The following is a 9123-nucleotide window of genomic DNA, read 5'->3' as shown; positions in this document are numbered from 1 at the left end:
AGTTCTGTCTTACACAGTTGAAAAATGGTAAATGGACTGCACTTATATAGCGCCTTAATCCAAAGCGCTTTACAACGGTCTGTCATTCACCCATTCACACACACATTCACACACCAATGGCGGCAAGCTACCATGCAAAGCGCCGGCCCCCCGCTCAGAGTTGGGGTTCAGTGTCTTGCCCAAGGTCACCTCGGCACGTGGCCAGCCGGGGATTGAACCGCCGAATCGCCTTGTGATCGCGAGACGTTGGCTCTACCTCCTGAGCCACAGCCGCCCAGGCTTATAGCACTGGAAACACTAAGTTAACATGTAGATAGTTCTCACAGGCTGGATAATGGAACACAGAGTGCCCACTCATAATGCATGATACAACACTATCTATCTACTAGGTTAGATCTGTTAGAGCTGTCTACATCTGTCTCCTACGACTGATGTTGGGGGGTTCGATTTCCGCCGAGACCATATATACTGAAAAATGTATGCACTCACTGTAATCTAAGTTGCTTTGGATAAAAGCGTCAAGCTAAATGACATATATAATATATATATATATTCATATTATATTGATGTTGCATAGCTCACTGGTCCGTACTGCTCAGGGGAGGCTGGCAGGGGTAGAAAGGAGGACAGGCTCATTGTGATGCAGAGAGGAGGAGGATGAGGAATGGTAATCAACACACGTCCACTTTGACATTTTCTCCTCAGAGTTTGCCATTGTGGAGGTCAGGTTGAATTCTACATTCTACATTCTACATTACAACATTCTACATTACAACATTCTACATTACAACATTCTACATTCTACATTACAACCTTCTACAGTACAACATTCAACATTCTACAATACAACATTCAACATTCTACAATACAACATTCTACATTCTACAATACAACATTCTACAATACAACATTCTACATTCTACACTGCTATGTCTGTCTGTTTTTATTGTATGTATGTGACCTATGTGTGTTTTTAATGTGGAAACTGTATTCTTGGACTGCACTTCTGCCTGTCAAAGGAGGATTTCTGTCATAGAAAGGATTTGCCTGTCAAAGCAATCTTGAATCTTGAATCTTGAATCTACATTACTACATTCTACATTCTACAGCACTAGCTTCCTGTCTTAAGGCTGAAAATCAGTCAAACCAGTCAGTCAAGCATAACTGCCCAGTCACACAGGCCAGAAATCAGCACACCAGAAGAAATACCAATACAAATGTGATTTGATATGTGTTATTGAATAAGCCCAGAGCTGCTGACACGGCTGACACAGTGTGTGTGGTGTTAGAGACCAGGTTTGACTCCAGGCCAAGACTCTGAGTCTGACTGTAAACCAACTGACTCTGAGTCTGACTGTAAACCAACTGACTCTGAGTCTGACTGTAAACCAACTGACTCTGAGTCTGACTGTAAACCAACTGACTCTGAGTCTGACTGTAAACCAACTGACTCTGAGTCTGACTGTAAACCAACTGACTCTGAGTCTGACTGTAAACCAACTGACTCTGAGTCTGACTGTAAACCAACTGACTCTGAGTCTGACTGTAAACCAACTGACTCTGAGTCTGACTGTAAACCAACAACTGACCACCTGATGTTAGTCTAGTGACCAGATCATGTTTTTATCATGTTTTCAATACTCTTTCACTCATTCGCTGTTATTCCTTGTTACTTTTTCTTTCTTTAGCGCTCTTTTGTGTTGTTTTTAATCTGGTTCTTCTGCACTGTGTTGTACAGCATGAAAGGTGCTATATAAATAAAGGTTATTATTATTGTTATTATTATTATTATTATTATTATATATATGCCATTTAGCTCACGCTTTTATCTTTTGTTCTGTCATTTTAACATTTTTCTTTGATTTATTTTTCATTAACTGTAATCAAATTCTATGATCAAGGGAGATGCTTGATAATCCCCTTAGGGTTTCTTGTCTTCCTTGCATCTCCTCTACCTATGATGTAATACACCTCCTCTACCTATGATGTAATACACCTCCTCTACCTCTGATGTAATACACCTCCTCTACCTATGATGTAATACACCTCCTCTACCTATGATGTAATACACCTCCTCTACCTATGATGTAATACACCTACTCTACCTATGATGTAATACACCTACTCTACCTATGATGTAATACACCTACTCTACCTATGATGTAATACACCTACTCTACCTATGATGTAATACACCTCCTCTACCTATGATGTAATACACCTACTCTACCTATGATGTAATACACCTCCTCTACCTATGATGTAATACACCTACTCTACCTATGATGTAATACACCTCCTCTACCTATGATGTAATACACCTACTCTACCTATGATGTAATACACCTCCTCTACCTATGATGTAATACACCTACTCTACCTATGATGTAATACACCTCCTCTACCTATGATGTAATACACCTACTCTACCTATGATGTAATACACCTCCTCTACCTATGATGTAATACACCTACTCTACCTATGATGTAATACACCTACTCTACCTATGATGTAATACACCTCCTCTACCTATGATGTAATACACCTACTCTACCTATGATGTAATACACCTCCTCTACCTATGATGTAATACACCTACTCTACCTATGATGTAATACACCTACTCTACCTATGATGTAATACACCTCCTCTACCTATGATGTAATACACCTCCTCTACCTCTGATGTAATACACCTCCTCTACCTATGATGTAATACACCTCCTCTACCTATGATGTAATACACCTCCTCTACCTATGATGTAATACACCTCCTCTACCTATGATGTAATACATCTCCTCTACCTATGATGTAATACACCTCCTCTACCTATGATGTAATACACCTCCTCTACCTATGATGTAATACACCTACTCTACCTATGATGTAATACACCTACTCTACCTATGATGTAATACACCTCCTCTACCTATGATGTAATACACCTCCTCTACCTATGATGTAATACACCTCCTCTACCTATGATGTAATACACCTCCTCTACCTATGATGTAATACACCTCCTCTACCTATGATGTATTACACCTCCTCTACCTAAGATGTATTATGGTTATTGAATGTATGAATTACAAAACCAAAATAAATCCCCAGTGGGCATCAAAGCCACAACCTAAGTGTTGGTAGCGCCATGCTATATCAACTGAGCCACAGAGGACTAACTGGTTGGGCTGATCATCAGCCTAAAGACAGAAAACCAGCTCTGTAGGATGTTCTGAATTCAACCTGACCGCCACAACAATGTCTCTGGTCGTTGGCCTAGAGACCAACGTGAAATGCAGACGTGTGCTTGACACCATTCAACCACAGCAGAGTGAACTTCAAGTTGTGTCATACCTTTCCAGATTACAACCAGACCGCTCTTGGATGGCAGGTAGTCTAGAGGTTAGAGAGAAAGGTAGTCTAGAGGTTAGAGAGGCAGGTAGTCTAGAGGTTAGAGAGGCAGGTATCCTAGAGGTTAGAGAGGCAGGTAGTCTAGAGCAGGGGTCCCCAAACTACGGCCCGCGGGCCGAACACGGCCCACCCCCACACTTGGACCGGCCCTTTGAACAACGTCGCCCCCACACACTCTCAACAATGCCAGAAACATATTTAGAAAATTAAACTTTAAATGTGTTTTAATCATATCATATCTGTATTTGATATTAAAGGTTGGCTTTCAAATTAAAATTTCCCTTAGTTATAAACTATTTTCATTAATAACATTATTAGTTAGTTTCACCCGCCCACAGAATGCGGTACATTCAACGTAACGTTCCATAGTGAACGAGCACGGATCTATAGCAGGTGCACGCGAGCTAGAACGAACATTCAGAGAGATGAAAAATGGCCAAACGTTTGGTAAAGAGAAAAGTTGATTCAGAATGCAGGGTTTTTAACCAACAGTGCACAAGTGATTATTATTGTTCAATGCAAAGAAGTTTGTCAATAAATGTATGAATGTGATCGCGGAGGAGGTGTGTCCCGCGGTGAGTCTGTCCGCAAGTAGGCACCAGATGAATTGAAACAATGGGGGATTAGATAATGTAGATGCCCAGCTGCAGGAGAAAACGAAATAATTTTACCGATATGTTCATGATCTGTGTCAAGCAGGGTTTTTCCTGCATTGAGAATTATGAGGCGGCCGCCTCCGTCATATTTCTAGCCGCCTCCAGCTCTCGACAAAACTCTGACGGTCGTATTCTACAAGCGCTGCACAAGCGCTGCACTCTGTGGATTTCTGTAATTTCTAACTGCAATTGCGGCATTGCGCCGACGTGATGGCGGGGGCGCTGTTTCGCAAATAAGTTAGCTTTCGTGTTGATTTATAGTTGATGTTGACTGCTCAAGGAGAATACATATTTGAAAGTACAGAATGCCTGAGAGCCTTATATTGCATTATATTACATTACATTTTGAATGGTCATCTGGTGTCTGAATATTGTGTTTTCCTTTACATAAATAATGACATTTCCACCATAAATTGATGCAGAAAGGGCACAAATTGGTGCATCTAAATTCACCAGAATGCAAGAAATGTAGGGCCGGTTTCACAGACAAGGCTTAAGCCTAGTCCTGGACTAAATCACACTTTCAATGTAAAATCTCCATTGAAGATGCTTTTTAGTCCAGGATTAGGCTTAAGCCTTGTCTGTGAAACCGGCCCTAAGTGTTTGATGCTCGTTTAAGGACCCCCAGACAGCCCTGCTTCATGGGTCCCCCCGTGTATGATGACGGTCCTCCCTCATGTATCAGACTGTAAAACTGATTATATTTCATTGACATATCACTATAGGTATAAATTCCATCCAAATTCAACTGTTTAGACTTTGTTTGCATCCACATGTGCTCTCCTGCGCGCAATTGCTTTGCGCAACCGCCTCCATTTCACACCGTTCCACTCCGTTCCATATTATTTTATGTTAGAGACCGACCCAGGCCCCCCATCACAGAAAGGAAAAATGATGTGGCCCTCACAGAAAAAAGTTTGGGGACCCCTGGTCTAGAGGTTAGAGAGCCAGGTAGTCTAGAGGTTAGAGAGGCAGGTAGTCTAGAGGTTAGAGAGGCAGGTAGTCTAGAGGTTAGAGAGGCAGGTAGTCTAGAGGTTAGAGAGGCAGGTAGTCTAGAGGTTAGAGAGGCAGGTAGTCTAGAGGTTAGAGAGACAGGTAGTCTAGAGGTTAGAGAGGCAGGTAGTCTAGAGGTTAGAGAGGCAGGTAGTCTAGAGGTTAGAGAGGCAGGTAGTCTAGAGGTTAGAGAGGCAGGTAGCCTAGAGGTTAGAGAGGCAGGTAGTCTAGAGGTTAGAGAGACAGTTAGTCTAGAGGTTAGAGAGGCAGGTAGTCTAGAGGTTAGAGAGACAGGTAGTCTAGAGGTTAGAGAGGCAGGTAGTCTAGAGGTTAGAGAGGCAGGTAGTCTAGAGGTTAGAGAGGCAGGTAGTCTAGAGGTTAGAGAGGCAGGTATCCTAGAGGTTAGAGAGGCAGGTAGTCTAGAGGTTAGTGAGCCAGGTAGTCTAGAGCAGAGGTTCCCAAAGTGGGTGCCGCGGCACCCTGGGGTGCCGCAGCACCTGTCCGGGGGTGCCGCCAAATCTGCTCGTAAAAAAAAAAGAAGAAAAAAAGTATAATATAAAATAATAATAATAATACATTAATAAACGTTTGTTTATTACATGTGCAATGGAGTTCATAAGCAAATAAAAGATATATTTCTCAGATTTGAAAGATATTAATTTACTAACTAGGCCTACTAGTTACTAACTAACTACTCCTCACTGAAGTCTTGGACCAAGCGGTGAAAATGGTTAATTATGTCAAATCACGCCCGCTGAAGTCACGGCTGTTCAGCACATTGTGCAATGAGATGGGGTCCGAGCATGAGGGGCTCTTATTACACACAGAGGTCCGCTGGCTGTCGCGGGGCAAGGTGTTATCCCGTGTCTATGAGCTCCGAGATGAAACTGATCACTTTTGTCAGTGAGCACGACTTGCCATACAAAGAACAATTGGAAGATGAATCGTGGTGGATTAAGCTTGCTTATCTGGCAGATATTTTTAGCCACCTTAATGACCTCAACATAAAAATGCAAGGGAAGGCTGAGAATATCCTGACAGCGACAGACAAACTGAACGGATTCCGATCCAAATTGAGACGGTGGCAAGACGGGGTGGCCAAGAAAAACATTGAAATGTTTACGTTGACGGCCAATGACGCAGCACACAAGGCAGCGTCTTTCTTGAATCTGATCGCTGCGCACCTCCGTATGCTGGAGGAGAGATTTGAGTCCTATTTCCCTCCAATGAACGAAGACTTCGACTGGCTCCGGGATCCGTTCAACCCCCCCTCATCAGCATCAGCCGCTAGTTTGAGCAGCAAAGCTCCAGATGAACTGGCAGAGCTCATTATGGACCGCACACTGAAGCTCAAACATGGTGAGCTAGGTTTGGATAGGTTTTGGCTGCTTGTGGGACATGAATATCCATCTCTCTCAGAGAGCGCCATCAAGGTGCTTTTACCCTTCCCAACCTCCTACTTGTGCGAGCTGGCTTTTTCTTCTCTAGCATACGTCAAGAACAAGACACGCACGCGACTGTCAGTGGAACAGGACCTGCGTGTCGCGCTGTTCACTATCTCTCCCCGCATAAAGAGACTCTGCTCCCAAAAGCAGGCGCATGTGTCCCACTAATGCGCACAACATATTTCTTTGTTTTGTATTTCTCTCAATTTTTACAATTCTGTCATGATTATTATTGTTAAATTATTATAGTTGTGAGTTACCCGTTTGGTTCAGAAGATGTGAAATAATAATCTCAGAATGAGCATTGAAATGAGAATTACATTTTAAGGCATTATTTTAAGCCCCCCAAAAAAGCATTGTTCCATTGATTGATTATACAGGCCTTTGATATTTTATTTGTGTGAAGAATTCCCTCTGAGTCTCCTCCCATATTGTACAATCCTTGAGGGCCACAATTTTATTTAATTTAGCGATAGTTTGACTGACCTATGCATTCTTGCCCATCCATTACAGTTCATTTATGACTTTTATTATCTTGTTAAAATTCATTGGGGCAATACTTATGTATTATATATAAACACACATTTTCAAACCAATTCATCGTGTATTGTTTTTAGTTTAAGCTCCGAGGCATTTTTAAAATCTTCGTAGAGTTGGGGTGCCTTGGAGAAGGGGGAAAGCTTCAGGGGTGCCTTGGTTAAAAACAGTTTGGGAACCTCTGGTCTAGAGGTTAGAGGGGCACAGAGGCAGGTAGTCTAGAGGTTAGAGAGGCAGGTAGTCTAGAGGTTAGAGAGACAGGTAGCCTAGAGGTTAGAGGGACAGGTAGTCTAGAGCAGAGGTTCCCAAAGTGGGTGCCGCGGCACCTGTCCGGGGGTGCCGCCAAATCTGCTCGTAAAAAAAATAAAAAAAAATAAAAGAATAATATAAAATTATAATAATAATACATGAATAAACGTTTGTTTATTACATGTGCAATGGAGTTCATAAGCAAATAAAATATATATTTCTCAGATTTGAAAGATATTAATTTACTAACTAGGCCTACTAGTTACTAACTAACTACTCCTCACTGAAGTCTTGGACCAAGCGGTGAAAATTGTTAATTATGTAAAATCACGCCCGCTGAAGTCACGGCTGTTCAGCAAATAGTGCAATGAGATGGGGTCCGAGCATGAGGGGCTCTTATTACACACAGAGGTCCGCTGGCTGTCGCGGGGCAAGGTGTTATCCAGTGTCTATGAGCTCCGAGATGAACTGATCACTTTTGTCAGTGAGCACGACTTGCCATACAAAGAACAATTGGAAGATGAATCGTGGTGGATTAAGCTTGCTTATCTGGCAGATATTTTCAGCCACCTTAATGACCTCAACATAAAAATGCAAGGGAAGGCTGAGAATATCTTGACAGCGACAGACAAACTGAACGGATTCCGATCCAAATTGAGACGGTGGCAAGACGGGGTGGCCAAGAAAAACATTGAAATGTTTACGTTGACGGCCAATGACGCAGCACACAAGTCAGCGTCTTTCTTGAATCTGATCGCTGCGCACCTACGTATGCTGGAGGAGAGATTTGAGTCCTATTTCCCTCCAATGAACGAAGACTTCGACTGGCTCCGGGATCCGTTCAACCCCCTCTCATCAGCATCAGCCGCTAGTTTGAGCAGCAAAGCTCAAGATGAACTGGCAGAGCTCATTATGGACCGCACACTGAAGCTCAAACATGGTGAGCTAGGTTTGGATAGGTTTTGACTGCTTGTGGGACATGAATATCCATCTCTCTCAGAGAGCGCCATCAAGGTGCTTTTACCCTTCCCAACCTCCTACTTGTGCGAGCTGGCTTTTTCTTCTCTAGCATACGTCAAGAACAAGACACGCATGCGACTGTCAGTGGAACAGGACCTGCGTGTCGCGCTGTTCACTATCTCTCCCCGCATAAAGAGACTCTGCTCCCAAAAGCAGGCGCATGTGTCCCACTAATGCGCACAACATATTTCTTTGTTTTGTATTTCTCTCAATTTTTACAATTCTGTCATGATTATTATTGTTAAATTATTATAGTTGTGAGTTACCCGTTTGGTTCAGAAGATGTGAAATAATAATCTCAGAATGAGCATTGAAATGAGAATTACATTTTAAGGCATTATTTTAAGCCCCCCAAAAAAGCATTGTTCCATTGATTGATTATACAGGCCTTTGATATTTTATTTGTGTGAAGAATTCCCTCTGAGTCTCCTCCCATATTGTACAATCCTTGAGGGCCACAATTTTATTTAATTTAGCGATAGTTTGACTGACCTATGCATTCTTGCCCATCCATTACAGTTCATTTATGACTTTTATTATCTTGTTAAAATTCATTGGGGCAATACTTATGTATTATATATAAACACACATTTTCAAACCAATTCATCGTGTATTGTTTTTAGTTTAAGCTCCGAGGCATTTTTTAAATCTTCGTAGAGTTGGGGTGCCTTGGAGAAGGGGGAAAGCTTCAGGGGTGCCTTGGTTAAAAAAAGTTTGGGAACCTCTGGTCTAGAGGTTAGAGAGACAGGTAGCCTAGAGGTTAGAGAGGCAGGTAGTCTAGAGGTTAGAGAGGCAAGTAGCCTAGAGGTTA

Source organism: Nansenia antarctica, assembly GCF_963989245.1.
Source record: "Nansenia antarctica genome assembly, chromosome: 17".
NCBI lineage: Eukaryota > Metazoa > Chordata > Actinopteri > Argentiniformes > Microstomatidae > Nansenia > Nansenia antarctica.
The sequence above is the reverse complement of the archived record's forward strand: the minus strand, read 5'-3'. Positions refer to the sequence as shown.